General features: G+C 40.6%; 3 long non-coding RNA genes across 4 annotated transcripts; 2 read left to right on the forward strand and 1 right to left on the reverse strand.

Moving 5' to 3' along the window:
• Positions 1-9,698: 9,698 nt before the first annotated feature.
• LOC145425760 (uncharacterized) lies at positions 9,699-14,611 on the forward strand. Its single transcript, XR_013906497.1, has 4 exons — positions 9,699-10,595; positions 10,799-10,882; positions 11,472-11,570; positions 14,250-14,611. It is a non-coding gene; the product is annotated as an uncharacterized LOC145425760 (long non-coding RNA).
• Positions 14,612-20,142: 5,531 nt separating this feature from the next.
• LOC113011308 (uncharacterized) lies at positions 20,143-23,469 on the forward strand. Of its 2 annotated transcripts, XR_013906489.1 has the most exons (5): positions 20,143-20,281; positions 20,361-20,869; positions 21,018-21,113; positions 21,948-22,029; positions 22,419-23,469. It is a non-coding gene; the product is annotated as an uncharacterized LOC113011308 (long non-coding RNA). The 2 variants fall into 2 exon arrangements; XR_003270514.2 differs by lacking the exon at positions 20,143-20,281 and having other exon boundaries at positions 20,289-20,869.
• On the reverse strand, positions 22,977-25,465 carry LOC145425767 (uncharacterized). The gene is made up of 2 exons (XR_013906508.1): positions 25,235-25,465; positions 22,977-25,073 (listed from the first exon to the last, which is right to left on the reverse strand). It is a non-coding gene; the product is annotated as an uncharacterized LOC145425767 (long non-coding RNA).
• Positions 25,466-25,947: the final 482 nt, after the last annotated feature.

Raw genomic sequence — 25,947 nt, forward strand, 5'->3', positions numbered from 1 at the left:
CTCAGAAACAGTTCATAACTTCCCTTCAACTCATTTATGTCACCTAAAAGGTAAACCTGTTTCTCCATCACCTGTTCAGCTCTGATGATTCAGTTTCATCTTCATGTTTCCCTCTCACCAGATAACCAAATCGATATCATGACCAGCAGCTTTACAGCTGTGACTCCAGCAAACGTCAGCTGATACTAGGAATTAATATTAAATAAATTCTAACAACAGCTGATCAAACGTGCTGCTGTTGTTTAACGCAACATCCGCTGGTTTCCTCTTTCTGGCGCAAAGTGGGCGATAAATAAACAAGAGAGAAAAGCCGATCAGCTGATCATTGATTAGTTTCATGATTGAAGTAGAAACAGGAGAGGGAGGGGAGGGAATGAGAGAAGAAGAGGCAGCTGTGCAGTGTAAAGATGCACAATAACTCCAGCTTTGTGTCTTTTTCATTGTAGCTGAAGTCCGGGACAAACTGTGTTCCTTTTCACCTCAATACGAAATGCTTAATATTTTCTCTGAATATGAGACGATTCCGTTTTTTTAGGGGACGGTTGGCAACTCTACTAACTAACCTTATGAACAAAATAAAGTTCAACATCATTAACTTCATAGCACCCACCCAGCTGTATAGAAACTCCATCATGCTAGCTAGCACGCAGTACGAAAAAGTCAGCATAACAAAAATAAACTCCAACTAAACTAAACGTTCATATCTGACCCAGATAGACTGCAGGTCATAACTTCTTACCTGGAGTTCAGTTCACCTGACACTCGGACCGGCGGCCGCTTCGGGTCTCTCCTTTTGCCTCCCTTTTCCTTCATCCACCTGCTGGCCTCCACCTCTTGCTAATGTTATTGAATCTGTGGAAGCTCCGCAATAACCACCACACGAAGTAATGAATAACGAGCCTATCTAAATCCCAGTAACGAGTAACGCGTTCCTGGTTTTGGCATAATAACTAGTTACGTGCTCGTTACCACAATAATAACGTAGTTACTGTAACGCGTTACTTAATAACGTAGTAATAGTATTCCCAACACTGGTTAACAATGGCTTTCTTCTTGCCACTCTTCCATAAAGGCCAACTTTGTGCATTGCACAACTAATAGTTGTCTTATGGACAGATTCCCCCACCTGAGCTGTAGATCTCTACAGCTCGTCCAGAGTCACCATGGGCCTCTTGGCTGCATTTCTGATCAGCGCTCTCCTTGTTCGGCCTGTGAGTTTAGGTGGACGGCCTTGTCTTGATAGGTTTACAGTTGTGCCATACTCCTTCCATTTCTGAATGATCGCTTGAACAGTGCTCCGTGGGATGTTCAAGGCTTGGGAAATCTTTTTGTAGCCTAAGCCTGCTTTAAATTTCTCAATAACTTTATCCCTGACCTGTCTGGTGTGTTCTTTGGACTTCATGGTGTTGTTGCTCCCAGTATTCTCTTAGACAACCTCTGAGGTTATCACAGAGCAGCTGTATTTGTACTGACATTGGATTACACACAGGTGCACTCTATTTAGTCATTAGCACTCATCAGGCAACGTCTATGAGCAACTGACTGCACTCAGACCAAAGGGGGCTGAATAATTCCGCACACCCCACTTTGCAGTTATTTATTTGTAAAAAAATGTTTGGAATCATGTATGATTTTCGTTTCACTTCTCACGTGTACACCACTTTGTATTGGTCTTTCACGTGGAATTCCAATAAAATTGATTCATGTTTGTGGCTGTAATGTGACAAAATGTGGGAAAGTTCAAGGGGGCCGAATACTTTTGCAAGCTACTGTAAATGAATTCTTTAGGTACTCTCAAATGCACAAAGTCTCAACATCAGTCACTAACAGCAACCCGAACAAATATTTAAGTCAAGGTAAGTTTATTGCTCAATGTGTTCTTTCTTTTTGTTCATTTCTTATAAGTGTTAAGTAATCAGTTTCAGCCCGGTTCTTTTTATTCCTCGGGCCTCCAGAGATGCACCGGACTCAGTAGTCCTTTTCACAAAAAACTTTATTCATCTTCATTTAAGCATGCATCTTCTAGAAGGGGAGATGTGCCAGGCCGGTGTTCCTCTGCAGATCTTCACTCTTCTGTCTGTGAAACACAGTTTTGTAGAAGCGACCCATCATAAAACCCCCATAGTGTGCTGCAAACTCTGTGTGTCTGAGTGTATGCAGGAGCACTTGAGTGCCTGTGTATGCGCGTACCCATATGTCTATGTGTAGCATTCCAGCCGGACTTTATTCAGACGATGCACTCAATGATCATTACGGATGGACCATGGTGGGGTATTCCAACCCATTTATTCACAAGTTACCATAGACACATCGTAAGAGCTGTAATCATAACATATAACAAAATAAACATTCACTTGATATAACCACGTTTCCGTTATGCTAATTAATTCACAGAAAAGGCACAAGAGGTGCTAGCATCAGCCTGCTAGATCACTCATAAACTTGTTAACAATTAAGTAATACATTTACAAATTGTCTGAAATGTAAACAATAAGTACAACACACAAACATACCTGTTCGCCTTCCGGCTAGATGCTAATTTAAAGATGGATGGAAAACGATAACCTTCTCATTAACCTTTTCTGCGGCAAGCAGTAGCAGTATGAGCTTCCTTCCCGGAAGTTGCCCGTTCCGAATTTCAAAATAAGAGTCTAATCTATATTATAAGGTATAATTCGTTCAGGGATTTAACTGTTTGAAAAATATCAATAAGATAAATAATCTGGGTCATTTACACTCCCACCAAATCATTAGTGTAACAAACATCATAACTCCATAACCATAGGAAGAGAGAACACAAATGATTTCATAATACAAATAATGACCAAACAACAGAAGCATAGTATGCAAGGAATGAACTAGTCATTTTGCAACAATAAGACTAGTTTTTGAACTACCCGTTCGAGCACTGACCGCTTAGTAAGACGTTCACCATTTTTGCCAAGTCTCCTGACACCTAGACAGAGCTTCACTCTCCTAACCAGTCCATCTCTGTCCATTATAGTCTCTACGACTCTTCCCAACCTCCATTCATTTCTGGGCAAGTCTTCATCCTTCATTATGACTATATCCCCGATCTGCAGGTTTCTCTTTGGGGTGTGCCAGCGTTGTCTAAAGGCAATGTTGGCCAAGTACTCTTTCCGCCAACGGCTCCAGAACTTTCTCGCATACATATCTTCCCTTATGAACTTGCCGGGGGGAGGAAGGGCCATGGTAGACTTCAGGGTAAGTAAGTGGTTTGGTGTCAGTGGCTCATGACTGTTGTGATCATGTAGGTTTTCAATAGTGAGAGGACGACTATTAACTATCGTCATTGCTTCATAGAAGAATGCTCGGAGGGAAGCATCAGATAGGTTTCCAGGTGAGAGTCCAAGGGTCGCGTTGAGAACACTCCTGACTGTTCTAATTTGACGCTCCCACACTCCACCAACATGACTTGAGCCAGGAGCATTTAGGATGAAGTCACACTGCTTCTTAGAAAGGAAGTTCGTCAGTTTATCACCATCTAATTCCGCGAGGGCTTCCTGCAGTTCATTCTTGGCTCCTAGGAAGTTACTGCCTTGGTCAGATTTGATCTGGCGCACTGCTCCACATATAGCAATGAAGCAGCGCAGTCCAATTATGAATGAGTCTGTAGGTAGATCCTCCAGCATTTCAATATGGATGGCTCTGGAGGAGAAGCAGGTGAAAAGGAGACCATATCGTTTTCGCACACTACGTCCTTGCTTGCTATAGAAGGGTCCAAAGCAATCCATTCCACAGTAGGTAAAGGGTGGGGATGGATTTACTCGCTCTGGAGGGAGATCGGCCATTTTCTGTTCTTCTGTCCGTCTCCGAAGCTTCCGACAAACTACACATCGGCAAAGATAGGATGCAACCGTCCTACCAATTCCTGGTATCCAGTAACCTCTTGTCCTAATTGCACTGAGAGTCATCCCCTTGCCTTGATGCTTGACTTCTTCATGACAGTATGCTATGATCATCCTTGTGACATGATGTTCCTTTGGAATGATGGTAGGGTGTTTGACTGAGAGAGGAAGGTTTGAATCACGGAGTCGACCTCCCACCTTAATCACACCATTGTTGTCCAAGAAGGGGTTGAGCTGATTTAGCTTGTTATGAGGTGGCAGCTGACAACCTTTCTTCAATAGCCGCACTTCCTCCGAGTATGTTTGTCTCTACAGATCTTTGATGATGAGGCGCTTGGCTTCTTCTCTTTCCTGCATTGTAGAGAGGCCGATTGACTTATCCTTGTTGATCCTTCGAAGAATGCGAGCCACTGCACAGATGAGTCCAGGACGAGAACTTTGCCAGCCGATAAGTAAGAGAATCTTGTTCTATAGTTTCCGTGTTTAGAGTTCGTGTTTCCTTAACTTCTGGATCTCCGACTGATAGTTCCGGAGCCACCTCTTCTGAGAGGTCAACTCCCTTTTCCCATAGAAATGCAGGGCCGGCAAACCAGTTCGATGATATTAGCTCATTGACGAAACAACCTCTAGAAGCACGATCCGCAGGATTCTGGTCGGTAGGGACGTATCTCCATTGCCTTTGATTCGTGTAGTCAACAAATGTCGTGTCGCTTTGTGTGTCCAGCAGGGCGTAAACCAGTTCCTCAGTTCCTGCATCCTTTTTTGACACCCACACAGGCACAATCATTGATGTGTTAGTTGGCTGTCCAGTAATCACTGACATTGAAGTTGCAGCAGCCTCCGTTTGGCCGGCGTTGCTCAGAATAGCGGTTTCCTGTGGCAGGACCCTTTCCTTCTTTATATAGTTGTCATCGTGTAAACAAGTGGGATGTTTACCCTTGCACGTGTTGCATGAGTGTCGATGTCGACAGTCTTTTGCACTATGTCCAGGTTTGGTGCAGCCATAGCAGAGCTTATGTTCTCTGACAAAATCTCGACGCTCCTTCAGAGTTTTAGCAATAAACTTGGGACATCCATGTAGTCTGTGCTGATTATTTTGACAGAAGGCACAAGGAGGTCTTTCCTTTCCTTTAACTGGCTTGAGCCTCTCGGTGTCAGCCTCAGTCTGTGTCTTTAGAACGCTTGCCTTGTTCCTCTTAGGGTCTCTGCTGCCTTGTTTTGCAGTGCTCAACTCAGAGCTGCGGAGGGCATAAGCTGAGGTGATCGGATTGCAAGCGATCTCTGCCTCTGTCGCCATAAATGCGGCAAAGTCCTTAAAACTGGGGAATTCCTTATTGCCCTTTACGGCTTCAGTAACCTTCCTGTTCCAGTGAGATGCTATCCACTCTCGTAGTTTGAGGATTAGCTTCTTATTCTCTTCACAGTCATTCAGTATTTCAAGGCTCTTCACATGTGTCATTGCATCTTGGCAAATGTTTAAGAAATCTGAGAAGTCTCTTAATCCTTCTGCATCTCTTGGTTGGATCTTTGGCCAATCTGTGAGCTTATCTCTGAAGGCTTTCTGTATAATAAAGGTTTGGCCATATCTGTTATCCAGTTTGTTCCACGCATCCTTATAAGCGTCGCTGTCATTTCTATAGAAAGTTCCTTCCAATGTTTTACGAGCTGGGCCGCCTACATACTTCCTCAAGTATTAAAGTTTGTCTGCTGGGGAGATGGCCTTTTTGTCAATAAGTGACATGAATGAAGTTTTCCACTCAATGAACTGAATGGGGTCCCCACTAAATACAGACGGCTCTGGAACTGGAAATCTATTTAGAGCCATACTGTCTTGTAGGGCTTGGGCAAGGGATGACACGTTTAGGTCGGGTGGAGATGCTGTGACAGTGGGAGTTGGAGGGCTGATAGCAGGGGGAACATGATGATTTCCCACTGAACTATTAGAGGAATGGAGACTGCCTTCCTGCGAGGCTACCTGGCTGTAGACCTGCAGTTTGGCTCGAGCAGCCCTCAAATTCTTTTCTGCTTGAAGGCGTTCAAGTCTGCGCTTTTCTACTTCCATTTTTCTCTGCTGTTCCTCTATCTTCTCCATTTGTCTCTCTTCTTCCAGCAACCCTTCAAATTCGACTTCCTTAGCAGCTAGCTCTGCTGCTGCATCCGCCTGTTTGAGTGTTAGAGTAGTGCTTTTGTGACTACGGATTGACTTTGTCACTCTAGATGCAGTGGATCCATAGATGGAGTGTGCGTAGCTGTTCTTAAGCAGCTCTCTGAGACGGCGATGTACTTGTTCTGCATCATAATCACCATCGAGGTCTGACATTCTCTCATAGGTAACTTTCATAATTTCGGCTGTAACTGCCTCACAACTGTCAACGTGACGTATTAATTCTGGAGAAGGTGTAATGTGACTTCATATTTCAAGGTAAGTGTTTAACACAGTTTCTTTCTCTTTCTCCAAAGTATCCATCAAAGATGCCAGCTCGCCTTTACTAATGTCTGACTTGAGCTGCTCTCTTAACTCTCGGGCTTGAATCTTCCATCTTTCATATGTTGAGATGAACTTTCTTTCCTTTTTTCTTGCTTCCTCCTGTTGCATTTCGAGCGCCTTTGGAGTTGGGATTTTTGTTCGAGTGGAGCGTCGGAGGCCTTCTTTAAGCTCGCCTTGTAAGTTGTTCAACGTTTCTTCTCTGCGTTGAATTTCCTTCTCCAAAGGTTCTATTTCCGTAGTTTCTGATGTGTCTTCAAGAGACGCCTTAAGCCTTTGGATTTTATTCTGCAGGTCGACTATCTGATGCTCTAGTTCTGTTTGTGAGGAGGGAGTCTCCATTTCCTTCATGTTTATGTTATTTACTTATCTAATTTGCAGGCTTTAGTTAATGAGCTGCTTGTGGTTACTATAACTTACAGGCTGCATTGACAGAAGGGAGGAGAATCTTTGCACTTTAAACCAAGTTGAAATAGAGGCAGATGACCAACACAACGTTGAGAAGAAATGTATAAAATAATGAATGCAACCTGCTAGCTGTTGCAAACTGATGTGGTAAAGTAAACCTCTTATGCTAAACACAAATCAATACACCATTACTACTGTACAGTTACAAATTGAACCAAATGCCCCCTCTTTCACCCCCTTTTGGGTCAGTAGAAAGAATGATAAATAAACAGTAGTGGTGGTAAATACCAATAAACAAAATTACTTCACTTGTTATTACTTCATGTCCGTTGTGTCTTAATGCAGCAGATGTCCAGAGTAGTTGACGACCTTCTCTCTCCCTTTAACCACCACTGATGAGAATGAATGTCCTTTCCTTGTCAATTAGAATGAAATGTTCCATACCTTTTCTGACACACATCAAACTCACATCAAACCATTAAGCCAGCTGCATGATGATTATAAAGTCTCTGTCTAGAAGACCCATAGAATGTCGCTGAGTTGCTCTGTGAAATGTCTTGTCAATCCCAGACGAATAGCAACACAGCCCTGTGACTTGTCCTCATGGTTCCGTGGTGCAGAGTGGCAGCAGGATGATGCAGGGGATCAGCTCTTACTGTAGCATTCCAGCCGGACTTTATTCAGACGATGCACTCAATGATCATTACGGATGGACCATGGTGGGTATTCCAACCCATTTATTCACAAGTTACCATAGACACATCGTAAGAGCTGTAATCATAACATAAAACAAAATAGACATTCACTTGATATAACCACGTTTCCGTTATGCTAATTAATTCACAGAAAAGGCACAAGAGGTGCTAGCATCAGCCTGCTAGATCACTCATAAACTTATTAACAATCAAGTAATACATTTACAAATTGTCCGAAATGTAAACAACAAGTACAACACACAAACATACCTGTTCGCCTTCCAGCTAGATGCTAATTTAAAGATGGATGGAAAACGATAACCTTCTCATTAACCTTTTCTGCGGCAAGCAGTAGCAGTACGATCTTCCTTCCCGGAAGTTGCCCGTTCCGAATTTCATAATAAGAGTCTAATCTATATTATAAGGTATAATTCGTTCAGGGATTTAACTGTTTGAAAAATATCAATAAGATAAATAATCTGGGTCATTTACACTATGTGTGTGCATGTGAGTGAGTATGCATGTATGTGTGGGTGTGTCGTAACAGTTAAAGCACTGTGTGTGTCTCTGTATACGTGACTTCCTGGGGGTCATGAAAGTAATCTCCTCACCCAAGCTACACCAGATTCCTCTACACAACATAGAAAACAGAGTTAACATATTACTGAGACTCCCACTCTGCATCCACTGGGCCATTGGCCTCTTATTGTCTTACATTTACGTTTAAGGTGGAGAGTCTCCTGCTTCTAAGTTTATAACAATTATGAGTTTTTATTAAAGGTACAAGCATCATCATCAGCAACCCCCCCAACTGTAGCTTCCTGTCTCCTTTTATGACACCAGACAATAAATTCCTCTCTCTCTACACAATTACACACACTCTCAGGCCTACAGCTAAGCCAAACTGAAACACAGATACAAATCCTTTCCTATTCATCTGATCTAAACAAATTTAACACATTACATTCTAATAATTATTTTCTTGTACTCACATAAGCTATCGTCATTGAACTCCATGTTAGTGTTTAAAGTCCAACATCTCCCTCTAGTGTCCATATGTAAACCATGTGTGAGGATGGTGTTAATGTAAAATGTGAATCATAGTATTCCAGTCAGTCATCAGTGTGTCTCTGCACAGCTGTAATTAAAATGTGTTCAGAGGGCCTCAGTGTCTGAATGGTTCCAGTTCAGCTCCATAACAGCAGCGTCCCTGGTTTGATTCCTGTGTTTCAGCTCATATCTGCCTCTCTCACTGAGGGGGACGTCCACTACATGGACATGGATTTGTTCATCAACCAAACTACAGATCACTGAGAGCAGAGGACATTTAAATTATTGATTGTGTTTCAGAGAAATCTACTGTAGTGTGTAAAACTCTAGTCCCGACCTTTGTGTTTGAGCCAATAGAAAGCTGGTGCTCAGAGGAAGAGGGCGGGCTTTACATGGTGTCAGTGAGAGAAATGAAAAGAAGCTCAAATGAGTGAGAAGGACGATGAAGGAAACATCTGTGCTGTGTCTGCTCTGTAAGTAGAATCTCTGTGTTTGTTTGAATTCTTGTACTTTGACTGTCTGCTCTCCTGATAACTGATGATGGAGGAGAAGACATGAAAAACAAATCAGGCTGAATTCAAGTTCAAACACCACGAGGACCAACTGCAGGTCTGAACTGACTCTTTATCTTTGCTCAGCAGTCGAGGAAACACAGCAGGCAGTGAAAAGATCAAATCATTCACTCATTATATCAACACAGCTGCAGAGTGGACACATGACTTTAGAGGGTTATTTAAAAGTAGTGAACATTTTGTAAATTTTCTACACTGTCATTTCATATCAAGAAGCACTTTCATCTGACTTTTATTGCTAGAGTTGCTGTGTGGACATTGAATAGTCTCTTGTTTTACATACAACATACTGTTCTATAACTATGAACCAATTTTTATGAGGCGCACAAAGAGTTGAAAGTGTGCGCATACTATTATACTAACAGAATTACTCCAGAAATTGTTTGATATGGTGTTTAAGCACCTGATAGAGGCGCAGATGTTAAAGCTGTTTGTGTGGAGTTGTTCTTTATGTTCACCTCAAATAAACCTGAGTTTCATTTCTCTTTAGTTCTGATCTCACTGCTGAGCTGCACAACAAACCAAGGTCAGTAACCTTCTTCTGTCACAGTCTAAACCTGATAAACTCTGACAGGTTTTACACATTTGGATTAAAACTTTCAGTAAAAATCTCAAAGACGTGATCATCAGTTTTTCATTTTAACCCTCACAGCTCGTCTGACTGTGAGTCCCAGCAGCTCTCAGTTCTTTGAAGGAGACTTTGTGTCTCTGAGCTGTGAGGAGGACGACAGCTCTGCTGGATGGACTCTGAGGAGGAACACAAGCAAACGGCAGAGGACTCAGTGTGGAGATGGGTGGGGAGAAGGTGCTGGTTCTTCCTGTAACATCAGTATAACGAAACAGCATGACAGTGGAGTTTACTGGTGTGAGTCCAGAGAGGGTCCCATCAGTAACATGTTTAACCTGACAGTCACTGGTAAGCTGAGTGTGTGGAGTTAGTGTTGATGAAGCTGTGTGTAAATGGATGAAATGCTGTAGTTTGTCTCTGTGTTGAGGTGGATCAGTGATCCTGCAGAGTCCTGTCCTCCCTGTGATGGAGGGAGATGACGTCACTCTGCTCTGTAAAACAAAGACCACTCCCTCCAACCTCACAGCTGCTTTCTATAAAGATGGCTCCCTCATCAGGAAGCAGCCTACAGGTCACATGACCATCCAGCATGTTTCCAGGTCTGATGAAGGCCTCTACAAGTGTGACATCAGCGGTCATGGAGAGTCTCCATCCAGCTGGATCACTGTCACAGGTGACACACTCACCTGTCTGTGTTTCTGCAGCTTTCAACATTCACAATGTGACGACAACTTAATGACTGTGTTTGCTTTATTTTAGGGGAACACACCACCACACCTCCACCTACATCCACACCTCCACCTACATCCACACCTCCACCTTCATCCACCTCTCCTCCTGGTTCCTATCTTCTTCCTGCATTGTCATTTGTTGGATCAGTCTGTGTTGTGGTTCTACTGGTGTTACTGGTTCTGTTGGTGAGACGATGTGTTCACAGGAAACCTGAAGGTGAGACTCAGACTTCTGAATTTTACATGTGGTGTATATTCTAGTTCCTAGTCACACTTATCGTGATTTGATAACTTTTCATTTTAATTTCATATTAATAATCTAAGAAAGATTTTTGTTTTATTTAGAGTCTTTACTGTATTTGTTTTCATTTTAAAAGTAATTTTGAATTTTAATCCAACACAATTTTAAACTTTTACCAGATCAAGACAAACCTGTAGATGACATCACATATAGTGATGTGAAAATATCACATTGTCAACAACAGGAAAACAAACAAAACAAAGGTAATTTAGGTGTTTTAGTGGTTGCAAGATTTGCTTGTGTTCATACGACTGTATTGTTTGTTTGTTTTTTAAAAAAAAACTCTTTACAGAAGATTGAACTTTTGATTCTATGCACGGAGATTCCATTGAAAATAAAATATTAGAAGTACAAAACAAGTGCCATGTAATAGAAAAACAAACACTTTATTAATTTGCTAATGTTGAACCATGAAATAATTTCATTTCCTTTGTTATCTTTTTATTTGATATGTTTCATTTGTCCAAAATTTAAAGTCTTTAAAGTCTCACTCTGTGCTTACTGAGTGATGTTCTTTGCATGCTGGCCTCTGTGTTTGTTGTCTGTGGTTAACACAAGCTAACACCTCTGCTGTTGTACAGCTTCCTTTTTAACACTAAAAAACACCTGCAGGTGTTTCTGAAAGAGGTGTTAGAAAGAAATAATTTATAGTTACATTAAATCAACTTAAAGCTATATTTTATTCAAAGTTTGCTTTTACTATTAGTTTTACAAAAAATATTCTTACTCAAAATTAACTGACTTTACTGCTTCATTATGTGATGTCAACATTTTGTGTGTTTTGTTGTGCAGACAGTGATCCAGCAGTAATCTACTCTGCAGTGAGAACAGAAGACATCAGTTATGGTCGAATCATCATCAAAGACAAGAAAACCAGACCACAGATGAGAGGTACAGCTGCTCTTCTTTGTCTGCTGACTGTGGTGATGTGGGTCTGTCTGTCTGACAGCATTTTAAATAACCTGCAGGTGGTTCAGGACAAATTTACTGTGTGGAGAAATTCAAGAATTACAGATGTTGATACATGAACGAGCATCTAATGCTTCTGTTTAAAAAACTTCAGACTTCAGTTTTCTAATATTTATCAGGTTGATATAACAAAACAAAACAATGCAAATAAAAATCAAACAGGATTTAGAGAAGTGTGTAACATGGTATTAAAGGAGAGCGAGTGACTGAAGGTTGTAAGCTTCTGGGGACATTAGATACAAAGCCCCAAGTAGATACTGCAAAAAGCTGTCACTAAAATTACCACTAAGCACCTTTTAGTCAGGATTTGGTGTTCAGCTGTGTAAGATGCAGACCTGAGGTTTAGTAATGCTAACATTGATATATGTTAGACTGAAGCTATTGTATACAATCAGAGATTTTTGTCTTTGCAACATAAACTAATAATATTCAATAAATACGGATCATCATCGCTGAGGTTTCCTGAACAACAAAGCGTACAGTAACAACCTGCATATTCAAAACTGTGAAACCTGCCCAAAGCTCCTAAACTGTTCACTGGTTAATTGTTTGTGCAGGTCTCAACACCTTGACCTTTATATTTTTCTCCTATTGTCTCTTTTTTTTTCTACCCAGAATCTCCGTCCTCATATTTACATTAAATAATATAGTAGTAGGTTAAGGACTTTCGTTCATGCACAGGTTACTTTAATAAGTTATTTTAATGCAAGAGGTGATCGTGGCTCAAGAGTTGGGAGTTCGCCTTGCTGGTTCACGCCCTTGGACAGTCTCGGTCATTGTGTCCTTGGGCAAGACACTTCACCCGTTGCCTACTGGTGGTGGTCAGAGGTGGTGCCAGTGTTCGGCAGCCTCGCCTCTGTCAGTGCGCCCCAGGGTCGCTGTGGCTACAATGTAGCTGCCTTCACCTGTGTGTGTGAATGTGTGGATGACTGAATGTGTAAAGCGCTATACAAATACAGGTCATTTACCATTTACAGTAAAACAAATTCCACAAATATTGAGACATAACAACTTATCTCATTGTTAACACTGACTATCATGACAATTAATTAGTCTCTGAGCAAGTGCACACACACATCTTTGAAACAGTTCAATCATTTTGACTCCACCTTTGTCACAAACCAGTCAGTGAGCTACTGAAAACACACACACACACACACACACACACACACACACACACACACCTGGTACAACATATAACGTTTTCCATGATGTTTCTTTAGACTGAGACAGTCTGTGGTGAGACTACACCTCACACTGTCCACTCAGCAGATGGCCCCGCCCCTCCCTGAGCCTGGCTGTGCTGGAGGTTTCTTCCTGTTAAAAGGGAGTTTGTCCTTCCCGCTGTCACCAAGTGTTTGTCAAATCGAGTCATTTGATTTCTGTGTTTTGTCTATGTATTATTGTAGGGTCCTTATTTTAGAATATAAAGCTCACTGAGGCAACTTGTTGTGATTTGGCAGTATAAAAATAAAAGTAAACTGAATAGAATTCAATTACACTGCTATCTTAATGGCGCACACCATCTCTTAGAAGAGTGAATGTTAATATGAAGTTTAAACAGAGACAACTGTTATACGATGAATCTTTTTAACTACTTAAAAAATTCTGCATGTAAAACCACAGCAGCTCCTTCCTGTAGTCTGAAGCTGATGACACTTCTCTGTTCTGGTTTGGCCAAGCACAGAGTTCATATCGTGAGAACTTGCCCTGTGGTGAAGCGTCAGTTTGCACTGAAAAAGGTGCCAGCTCTGTGGTCGTGCACCTTCAACTAGTTAGGGTAGCTGTTGTATCTCAGCAGAAGTGTTGAGAAATGCAAAGACCATGAAAAGCTTCAGCTATTTACAAAAGTTAGATACATGTGTTAATCTTCACACAGTCTTTTTAGCTGCGCTCTAACTGCTCTGTACTGTGTCTAAAGCTTGATACCCCAGTTTTGATCAAACTAGGTGGGGTTTTGGGTTTGATGTAAAGTAGATGCCAAAACGTTCTAATGTCAAATACTGACTTTAATATTAGGCACACTCTTAAAGATTGACCCAGACAACTCAGGAACTAAACATTTCCTGAAATTTCACTCATATTAAAATATAGAAAATAAATCCTGTTTAATAATATACACAAAAAATTAAAAAGCCTTTCTAATTAGTATTACATAAATCAAAGTTATATTTTCACCAGTTCATTAACTCCGTTAGTCATGTCCTAAAGAGACCGATTTTAGACCAGTGTACAGGCTACAATGTTAATCAAATCGAATATCAACGTGACTCAAGACTTAAATCTAGTATTTTAAATATATCACGTAAACGTCACACTAAATAAACTCACATGTGAGCCCACTTTCACCCTCACAGTGGCTCAAAATGTTGTGGACCAGTTAGTTGCTCACTCTGACACGGCTGTGAAGCACCACAGATGCTGCACCACTGCTCACTGTTACTGCTTCACTGTTTCACATGGAAGCTGGAGCTGTTCATGGTGAGAGGTCGGCTACACCAGTTTATCACAGGACATTTAGAAATGTGACTAAATCTTTCAACAAAGTCACCAAGAACTAGAAAGCTTGTAATCATTTTTCCTGTTGTTGTTTGTGTTCAGACTTTAAACCAGAGCCAGACGCCATCTACTCTTTACTGAAGTAATCCACCAGTCCAACCACTGCTGTCCTCCTGGTGGTCTCTAACTGGTCCCCCCAGCACCTCAGACCAGAGCACATCCATATATTGATTTTCCACAGATTAAGATTAAAATGATTCAAAAATTCAAAAACCATATGAGGATTTTATCTATGTAAGTTTTAAATGTATTTTGCTGCAGTGAAAAACAGTATAAATATGTTAATGTGTTTCATGGACACAGTAGGTTCACTTTTTATATTTTAAGTATGATTCAAGCACCTTGTTCTTGTTCCCTCAGCAACTATTTAATTTCTCTGCGTGAATAATAAACCTTTGCTCTCACTTATTTTCCTCGTGTGGTTCTGTGGGTTTCACCGAGATGTCTGATGGAAAATCTGACTTGGTCGTGGCTAACCGACCCACATATCTTTTCATTGCAGAAAAGAAAACAAGCATTAAACCACAGCAGCAGAAACTATTCAACGGCTTTAAATAATGCAGCAAAGCTTCATCTCAGACAGAGAGATTTTACTTTGATGTTTTACAGTAAGTGACACTGAAACCAGCAGGCAGCTGCTGACATGGCTTTTTAAAAATTTATTATTTAAACTGGTCAAATAAAAACAGAACATCTTGAAAAGTCTTTGATAATAATGAATATAAAATAATTTTATTTTGTTAACCTTACTGAGTGTTCATTTATTGTTACTCCACCTGGGAAACATTCACAGAGTCACACTCAGAGCTTTAACATAAAGAGCTGAAGTGTTTAGAGATGAACTACAAACTGATGAACATGTGACTCAGACTGGACAGACTCATCTGCTGAACCAGCTCAGAGACTCTCCTGTTACACCTCAGTGAGTTACAGCAGAAATGATTGATGCCAACGCTGCTATTGATCTTAGATTGATACTAGAGTGATAGCATAGTACTAGTCCATAAGTTCAGTATATAGCACACTTAGAAGTGTTCAGTAAATATGTTTTAATGAAAAAAGCATATATACCTCAAACATGCATGAGGAAAAATGTCTGAACTTTTTGTGTGTCGACCCTCGTCTGTACTGTAGACGTCACCACATTTACATTCCAGCTCTCCAAAACATTTACTTGATATCAGATTCAGATTATCTGCATTCTGGCAAAACACTAAGCAAAGCAGCTGCTTTTCACGTGGCAACACTTTTTACAGTGTCACATATTTCAGTTGACTGCTGAAGTATTTAGTGTTTAACTGCCTCTTACTAAAATAATGGTTCCTGATGTGGCAGCAGGGGCATCTAACAAAGTAAGGAAGGTGGTAAGGGGCTTTCTCCAAATTATAAAGCATGTCTATAGGTATGTGTAGATTATAGGAGCTCCACTGTAGTTTTAGGTCATGATTCTTACTCGCAACTCAAAGACTAATTGTTTTTTATACAGTGTACGTTTTCCCTATGAACTCATTTTTAGCTTTGCAAATAATAAATCACTCTACACTGAGTAAAATAGACACACTTTCCTGAACTTGCTCAGCTGAGGAGAACCAGGAGAGTCATGCACATTGAAATAAAGTATTTCATGCATTTCAATTGTAAATTCTTCTTAGATTTAATTATGCATTAATTTGGTAGTTAATTATTTCATCATTTAATACAGTCCCGATAAAAATCACAGAAAATCCTATTTTGCATGGTTGGATCTTAACAAGGTTCCAAGTAGAGCTTCAACATCCACCAAGAAGAAATGGGAGTGAGACAAAACTTTTTTTGAGCATGCAATTTATTGAAAACAACGCTTAAACTGAAAGTGGATCCTGCATCACTTTGCTGTGGAGAGAACAAAACTGAGCATAAAAGCGATCTTCTCAATTCACCAACTCATCTACCATCAACCAGGAAGTATCTTCATCTGTCTGTACACATTCTCTCTGTGTCAGTAGAGAAGTCCCAACTTTAGTTATTGCCGGTGTGATGAAAGGAATCATTGAGCTGAAAAGACTGACAGGGAAGGAGCAGCAGTTACTTAATGGCAAAGTAGAGCAGGAAATGGGGTTTATCACTACTGTGTTGGGCTATTGTTGCACCAGGAGCTTGTAAATAAACCCACTGTATTACTAAAGAGAGTCTGGGCCTGAGTCCATTCAGCTTGTGATATTCCAGCTGTTGATCAGCACCATGGACAGCACTCACACACATTGATATTCAAGCTTATGTTTTAAACTCACACCATCTTCTTCAACCAGACCAGCACTGGCTTAAAATAGATTGTGAGTTGCCAAAGTAACATAAAGCAAGTAACTTTTAAATATGTAATATGATTAGCAAAGAGTATTTTACAACTTAAATGTTTCCATAAATAGATTGTATTTGAGCCCTGGAACAGACTGGAGACCTGTCCAGGGTGTACCCTGCCTCTCGCCCTAAAACAGTTGGGATAGGCTCCAGCTCCCCCCACGACCCTGAAAATGGATGGATGGATGATTGGATTGTATATGCCATCTTCAACATGGCAAAAGTTGGATATGTGGAAGAAAATGGATGGAATTTCTTCCTGGAATCACTTTATGTTATAAAAACACCTCTAGCATCCAGCGCACTGCTGAGCACATTGCTCATATGTTATTACAGCAGATACATGAGGCACATGTCTAAACATGACCATCTCTATTACATGTGACAGAAAGTCAAAGACATTTTTGTCACTTCCAACAGTTTTAGGTGAACTGTGTGTTTCATCAATCATGATGCAATTATTCTCTGTTATAAATTTCATTACTCAACCAAGATTTTTTTTTACACTCACAGTCTCCACAACTTATTTAATTACCATCCAAAACACATATTTAAATAAAGGGAATCTTTATCAACAGTGACATCAAACACAACTTTTTCATTCAATACAGTGTGTTTATACTTAATAAAAAGTTATTATGTTAATGTATTTTAATCAAACTATGACAGCATCACTGATGATCTTCTTGTATCCATGTTAGTATGTAAAGTCCAACATCTCCCTCTAGTGGTCACATATATAAACCATGTGTGAGGATGGTGTTAATGTAAAATGTGAATGTGTCACCAAGTTCCTCAAACTCAAACGTGTTGAAGACTTCAATGGCTTGAGGACCAGGTACCGTGAGCAGCAATGCAATTTTCCTGGCATCGGGTTTGGAGTCCAGTCCCATGGCTGCCATATACAGCTCAAACTGCTGCTTAAAACACTGACAGTTGCTGTCCACCAGTTTCACCACCATTCCCCACCAGTTTCAGTCCTTCCGGTGGCTTCAAACCTTCCATCTCAAACAGAACTTTGAACGGTTCCACTCTTTCACGTTTACTCCTGGTACCATGTGTTACCTTCGTAGCACTTGTTCAAAATAACACAGCATCCACTTCTACTTTGCGAGCTACTGCCCCAAACATTTTATTAATACCATTCTTATGTCCTGGAGGCATTCATGAGCTTTCTTAAATACAGTGCCCCCTGCTGGTAAACCTTATCATTACATGTCTGTGAAGGTTCTCAGTCATCCAGGTCATCGTAGTCAAAGGAGCTTGCAAAGAAAAGTGTCTGGACTTCTTTAAGACAAAAACTGGTTCACCCGAAAGACAAAACGCCAAAACACAGACTTAACAATGTGGTGTATGCTGTACAGTGCAGCGAGGAATGCCCAGACCTCTACATTGGAGAGACCAAACAGCCACTTCACAAGCGCATGGCACAACACAGAAGAGCCACCTCCACAGGACAAGACTCAGCAGTCCATCTGCATCTTAAGGATAAAGGACACTCTTTCGAGGATGCCAATGTTCACATTTTGGACAGAGAGGACAGATGGTTTGAAAGAGGAGTGAAAGAAGCCATCTATGTTCACTGTGAGCGACCATCTTTGAACAGAGGCGGTGGTTTACGACACCAACTCTCTGCCATCTATAATCCAGTTTTGAGATCCCTTCCCAGACGCCTGAACGCCCACTCACATCCTGGGCCATCTGATCTCAGGAATTCGCATGATAAGGTGGGGCCAGGTTTCACAATGAGCTCACCCGAAACTCTGGCTGATTGGGACCCACACCCAGTTTCACACCTTGGCTCAGGCGATTAGAGGATCATCAGGGGGTCCTTTTGTCCCTCTGTGGGGGGTTATTCCCACTAGGTTTATATCTGGGACTCTCCACCATTTGACCTTAGAACTGAAGAAGCTTCTCGGATGAGAGGTGAAACGTCTTCAAGCAACTTAAAGAAGTCCTTATAATTACATTAACATCTACATATCAACACAGTGATCATCTAACATGACTGGTTAGTTTGCATTTAAAGTCCAACATCTCCCTCTAGTGGTCACATATATAAACCATGTGTGAGGATGGTGTTAATATAAAATGTGAATCATAGTGTTCCAGTCAGTCATCAGTGTGTCTCTGCACAGCTGTAATTAAAATTTGTTCAGAGGGCCTCAGTGTCTGAATGGTTCCAGTTCAGCTCCATAACAGCAGCGTCCCTGGTTTGATTCCTGTTTCAGCTCATATCTGCCTCTCTCACTGAGGGGGACATCCACACACACACACACACACACACACACACACACACACACACACACACACACACACACACACACACACACACTAACCTCTAACTCTATTTGAACCAATAGAAAGCTGGTGCTCAGAGGAAGAGGGCGGGCTTTACTTGGTGTCAGTGACAGAAATGAAAAAAAGCTCAAATGAGTGAGAAGGACGATGAAGGAAACATCTGTGCTGTGTCTGCTCTGTAAGTAGAATCTCTGTGTTTGTTTGAATTCTTGTACTTTGACTGTCTGCTCTCCTGATAACTGATGATGGAGGAGAAGACATGAAAAACAAATCAGGCTGAATTCAAGTTCAAAACACCACGAGAACCAACTGCAGGTCTGAACTGACTCTTTATCTTTGCTCAGGAGTCAAGGAAACACAGCAGGCAGTGAAAAGATCAAATCATTCACTCATTATATCAACACAGCTTGAAAGTCAACACAAGACTTTACTGGGTTATTTAAAAGTAGTGGTTATTGTGTCTATACTCAATCTTTAGTCACTGGACATAATGATTAATTTAAATGTTGTTTTTTGCATAAAAACTGGAGTAGAGGATCATGAAAAGTCCAAAATGTGCGAATACATTGATGGTATCATGAAATTTGAACAAGCGGTTATGAAAATGGGTAGATTTTAAGTGTTTTCTTGTCCAAACTTTATTGAAACATGTTGCTGTCCCGTTTGTAGCAACCGAAAATAAAATAAATTCATAATTATAATAAAGGTCAATCAAATGGACCAATATGGCAAGGCCATGATGATCCACTTGGTAAAATAAATCCGCTTGGCATCTTTCTTGGCCTTAAGACAACAATTCTGATGGCTATAGATCCAAACGGGACAAAAAAAAAAAAAGAAAAAAAAAAAAGAAACATGTTGCTGGCATTAAATAGAAAATGAGCAGATATATCAGCGATGAGTTTGTGTGTTTGTCAGCTGTTTGTGTGGAGTTGTTCTTTATGTTCACCTCAAACCAACCTGAGTGTCATTTCTCTTTAGTTCTGATCTCACTGCTGAGCTGCACAACAAACCAAGGTCAGTAACCTTCTTCTGTCACAGTTTAAACCTGAGAAATGCTCACTGATATGACCTGATTCATATAGTCACGATGGTGCTCACATATAAAAATTATTAAATGAAGGATTAATTACAGAATTATAACAGTTTTAACAAAAGTATAACAAATCAAATATTTTTCATTTTAACCCTCACAGCTCGTCTGACTGTGAGTCCCAGCACCTCTCAGATCTTTAAAGGAGACTTTGTGTCTCTGAGCTGTGAGGAGGACGACAGCTCTGCTGGATGGACTCAGAGAACTCAGTGTGGAGATGGGTGGGGAAAACCAGCTGGTTCTTCCTGTAAGATTGGTGTAACAGCACCTCATGACAGTGGAGTTTACTGGTGTGAGTCCAGAGAGGGTCCCATCAGTAACATGGTTAAGCTGACAGTCACTGGTAAGCTGAGTGTGTGGAGTTAGTGTTGATGAAGCTGTGTGTAAATGGATGAAATGCTGTAGTTTGTCTCTGTGTTGAGGTGGATCAGTGATCCTGCAGAGTCCTGTCCTCCCTGTGATGGAGGGAGATGACGTCACTCTGCTCTGTAAAACAAAGACCACTCCCTCCAACCTCCCAGCTGCTTTCTATAAAGATGGCTCCCTCATCAGGAAGCAGCCTACAGGTCACATGACCATCCAGCATGTTTCCAGGTCTGATGAAGGCCTCTACAAGTGTGACATCAGCGGTCATGGAGAGTCTCCATCCAGCTGGATCACTGTCACAGGTGACACACTCACCTGTCTGTGTTTCTGCAGCTTTCAACATTCACAATGTGACGACAACTTAATGACTGTGTTTGCTTTATTTTAGAGAGAAACACCACCACACCTCCACCTACATCCACACCTCCACCTACATCCACCTCTCCTCCATCACTCTCTCCTCCTGTTCTCGCTGTGTTGTCATGTGTTGGATTAGTCTGTGTTTTGGTTCTGTTGGTGTTACTGGTTCTGCTGGTGAGACGATGTGTTCATAGGAAACCTGAAGGTGAGACTCAGACTTCCTGATCTTTCATTTTCGAGTTTGTTTTGTAGAATAAAGTTCAAATTAATTATGATCACAGTAACTTTCTTGAATGTGATCTTTTTTTAGCTATTTAACTTATATTATTGTTTATTTTGGATCATTTCAATAGATCAAGAAGAAACTGAAGAAGATGAAATCATCACTCATGTCATGTACTCTTTTGTCAAAACACCAAATTATCAACAGCCAATCACACAAAACAGAGGTAGTACTTTGAAACATATACAACATAACTGAGATGTTAAATTTGCTTCTAGAAGGACTTTTGTGCAGCTTTACATTGTGAAAATAGATAAGGAAAATAGAATAGTTGTGTATTATGTTATAGTCATGAAGACTGTTGCTGACTTTGATTGATTATGAGGACATGTAGAATCAGAGGGATTATCAGAAGTTTAAAAATGTTTGCCTGATCAAAAGCTAAAATCACAATATTTAAGTTTAACTCTGTACTTACTAAGTGTTGTTCACTGTGAGCTGGACTGTGTGTTTGTGGTCTGTGGTTAACTGAAGCTAACAGCTCTGCAGTCGTCCAGCATCCTGTTTCTGATAGAAAGAAACACTTCAGCTGCAGCTGTTTCAACACAGGGCTGTTCATTTTAAAATACGAAGGATCGTGGAGACATATTTTGAAAAAGTATTTCAATAAAACCTAATTTTGGAGTTTCTGTAGCATTCTGACATGTTTAACATTCATCTTGAAGATGATTTTAGTTAACTGTAGTTGCTGATGGAAGCTGATGAGACTTCTCACTGCAGTGTGTTCCGATCTGGCCAATGAGAGTGTTCATGTTGTGAGAACATGTTTGCTCTGTGGTTAAAGGTGTCAGACTGCACTGAAAGAAAGCATACATTCATATCACATAAGTAGTTCTTCGTGGTCACTTTGTGTATCACAGGTATTTATAAGTCTGTAAAAAGGTGTTGTTGTGTATAACAATCATCCCAAAGTCCCTTTATAATGGAACATTACAAATAACCAAAAACCAGTACTGTTGCAGTTTTATCTTCAGTAACCTTAATGTGTTTTATTCTGCAGACGCTGATCTAGCTGCAATTTCTCCAGCTGTGAGAACTGAAGAAGTCATGAAACAAACAACCATCAGACCAAGGAGACCCAGGTACAGCTACTCTGTATCTTTAACTGTAGACAGATGCAAGCTAGCTGATGATCAGTGGAACAACTTTCCTAAAAGCTGCTACTCTGTGCTATAACATGTAACTTTCATACAATTTGAAAGCCTCGTGCTAAAAACAGATTCAAGTCCCAACAGCTCTGCTGCGGCTTCGTTCACAGACTAATGTTACCCTTGTTTATGTTTCAGCATTAATTATGCAGCCTGACATAATTTAGGGGTTGAGATATTCACTGTAGAAAAACCACCAGGAACATTTGAGATTTCCCAGAATCCTTTTCAGCTAATGTCCCTCAAAAAGCAACCGCCCCCTAGTTTCCAAATTTGTGTAACAATCAACAAAAAAAATCTTAAAATTGTGTGTTTGTGTTCAGACTTTAAACCAGAGCCAGACGTCGTCTACTCTTCACTGAAGTAGTCCACCAGTCCAACCACTGACGTCCAGCTGCTGGTCTCTAACTGGTCCCTCCAGCACCTCAGACCAGAGGACATCCACATGCTGTTATTTTTCTTTGTCTTTTTCTCATTTAGAATATTACAATTCAAAAATCACAAATATGTATTTTTAACTGGAGTTTTAAAAGTGTTTTTCCTGCAAAATCAACAATGAAAATATAAATGTGTTAATGTTTCTTATGGCCACAGTAAGTTCCCTGTTATTTATATTCAAAATATGTCTCAGACCATCGTTTGTATTTCCCCAGCAACAATTTAGTTTCTCTGCTTTAATAAAATTTTATTCTTTCTTATTTTCCACGTGTGGTTTTGTGGGTCTCACTAAGATGTCAGATGGAAAATTTGACTTCTTCCGGTTTGGTTGTGGCTAAAAAGAAAAAAAGAAGCATTAAACCACAGCAGCAGAAACGATTTAGTGTTTGTTAATGATAACGCAAAGAGCTTTGTTTTAAATCACACTGAAACCAGCCAGCAGCTGCTTTCATGGCAGAACATTTTATTTTCGTTAATTAACTTATCAATGTTAAAATACAAATAACAGCCTAAACATTCTTCTTAAGTGAGTCTTTACCTTTATCTTTATTATTGACTACAAACTTCACATTTGAAACTTTTGTCTGCTAAACAAAAAATAAAGTAATCTAATTGTGTTAACTTGGACTAGAAAGTCACTGAGTGTCCATTTATCATTCCTCCATCTGGGAACATTCACAGTGTAACACTCAGAGCTTTAACATGAAGCCAGAGAGCTGAAGAGTTTAGAGATGAACTACAAACTGATGAACATGTGACTCAGACCGGACACGGCAGGCTTATCTCCTGAATCAGCTCAGAGACCCTTGTGTTACACCTCAGTGAAGCTTTATAAAACAATAAGTACCACTTAAAATCTGCTGCAATTTACTGGAGTAATGACTGTTACAGGAGAGCTCAAGCTCAATAGTATTGACACTGCCCCTAATATTGGTATTGAATTGAAACTACTTGGAAAGGATTGATGTTTGGATTCTATCCCTAAGTTCAGTATATATCCCACTGAGATCTGTTGAATTACATTCTTGGGAGATGAAAAACTAGACATCAAAGATTAACCTACTCGCCCAACATAGCTGCCTTATTAAACATTCATGCAGCAATTCATTATTTGATCATGAATGGAAAATATACAAGAAAAAGAGGAATTATTAAGAAATATTTCTAAATGCCCCTCATTGAATCACAACTCTATCATAGTGGAGGGATCAGTATGTCCCACGGGCTATGTTGTCAGGGGGCGTTTTCCCTCTTGTTAGGTTCTCTTACGTAAAATTGACTGCCCCTTGGAGAGGGATCAGACAAAGAGTGATTGAAGACCCCTATGAGTGAAAGATCTAGGGAACTTTTAACCCTGTCCAGGATAGGGTTACCTTGCCCTGTGGAGGGTACCGGTGGGTGAGTGCCTCATGGCCGGGCATTCATCCATGGCAAAGGGTGGAAACGCTGGCGGACTGATCCCTGAGTACTGAGACTATGGAAGCAGTGTCCAGTGATTGTGCTTATCAGTGGGTTAAGGTCACTGTTCTAGTTATGCAACTGCTTGGTGGAAGAGCTTGTGAGGAGGACAAGGTGTGCTCTGAATTCTTTAAAACTCTGGATGTTCTGTTGCAGTCTTGATTGATCTTTCTGCAACATTCTGTGGAGGTCTTGGGTGATGCCTGTGGATTGGCAGATGGGCACCAGAGAGTGCCGTCCAACACATAGTTTTCCACCTCCCTAACTTCGTCTATGTCGGGGTACTGCAGAGGAATGTCTGTCTGTTAGTTGAATCTCAGAGTGTTCCACATCCTGGTTGTGGAACACTGGAGCTCTTCATCCTTAAAAAAAAATATCCAAGGGTGTATGTGAATTTGCTCATATTGCTCTCTTCCGGTCCATGTTGACTCTGTAAGGGCTGCCTTTTTTCACAAATTCTGTTCATAATTTTAATGGTACGGAAATCAAGGCATAGCCAGGAAGTGGAGCGTCTCCACTTTAGTTGCCTTAGGATATCAGCTTTGCTTTTGTTAACTCTAATTAATGTGGTGTTAAGCAGCAAGAATGAAAATTAGCACCTAGAATCTAAGGGCTTAATTCTCAGCAGTAAAAGCATGAAGTGGGCAATCCAGGACAAGTTCCTGCCCTGAGTGAAGTTTGAGTGTGAAGGGGGACCTAAGCGTGACATTGACATATGTATTGATGTGGAGGCTGTACCGGTCCATTGTGGTGAAGAGAGAGCTCAATGTAAACTTGAAGCTGTCAGTTTTCCAGTCCATCTATGTTATTACCAAAAGGCTGATGTTGCCAATTCAAGTGACTTATGAAAACCTTCTGGAAAATGTCAACGTTGTAGCGAAGGTCAGCAGGGTAGGCAAGGTTTAATGCATACATGAGTCCAAATAGCATTATCACAGCAAATGCTACATTATCCAAATTCTTCGCCACCCTGATGCCTGCAAGGACAACTCTTGTTCATCTGCTGAAGTTTGCTCTTTAAGAAGATAAATTCAAACAGTGGTGTCTTCAACAGTCTCACTGATGGCACGTTCTTCCATACCCTATAAAAAAGAAGCCATGTTAGTCATTTCATGCCAAGTAAATAATATGACACTGTTTATTTTTAATTTGTATTTTTTTCATTCATAAGGCATAATTCATAAACTCCACCTAAACTTGGTTTATATCTGACCCAGAGAGACTGCAGGTCATAACTTCTTACCTGAAGTTCAGTTCACACTTGGACCAGCGGCCGCCTCGGGTCTCTCCTCCTCCTGCCTCCACTTTCCCTCATCCACCTGCTGCCCTCCACCACTTGCTAATGTTACTGAATCTGTGGAAGCTCCGCGATAGCCACCACACGAAGTAACGAGTAACGACCCTATCTAAATCCCAGTAACGACTAACGCGTTCCTGATTTTGGCATAATAACTAGTTACCGTGCTCGTTACCACAATAATAACGTAGTTACTGTAACGCGTTACTTAATAACGCGTTAGTCCCAACACTGCTTACAATCCAGCTCTGCTACGGGAGGGGAGGTAACATATATGAGATTTGCTTGAAGGAATGCTGTGTGGCTGTAAGTGTCAAAGTGCTTGGTCAGAAGGAGTTGTCTGATTTTGGGGGGTCTCAGCATAATTGCATTACAAAACAAAGAACTTTCAGCCCAATGTTGTTGTGATTTGGCATTATAAACAAAATTAAATTGAACTGACTTTAAGTGAATACATGATCTGAGAAATAATCATTTATAAAGCAAAGAATGTTTAAAATACAGTCAAATCAACCTGAGTGTCATTTCTCTTTAGTTCTGATCTCACTGCTGAGCTGCACAACAAACCAAGGTCAGTAACCTTCTTCTGTCACAGTTTAAACCTGACAAATGCTCACTGATATGACCTGATTGGGTTCATGTTTCATGAATCAAACAGA

The sequence above is a fragment of the Astatotilapia calliptera genome, chromosome 3, assembly GCF_964374335.1.
Source record: "Astatotilapia calliptera chromosome 3, fAstCal68.1, whole genome shotgun sequence".
Classification (NCBI taxonomy): domain Eukaryota; kingdom Metazoa; phylum Chordata; class Actinopteri; order Cichliformes; family Cichlidae; genus Astatotilapia; species Astatotilapia calliptera.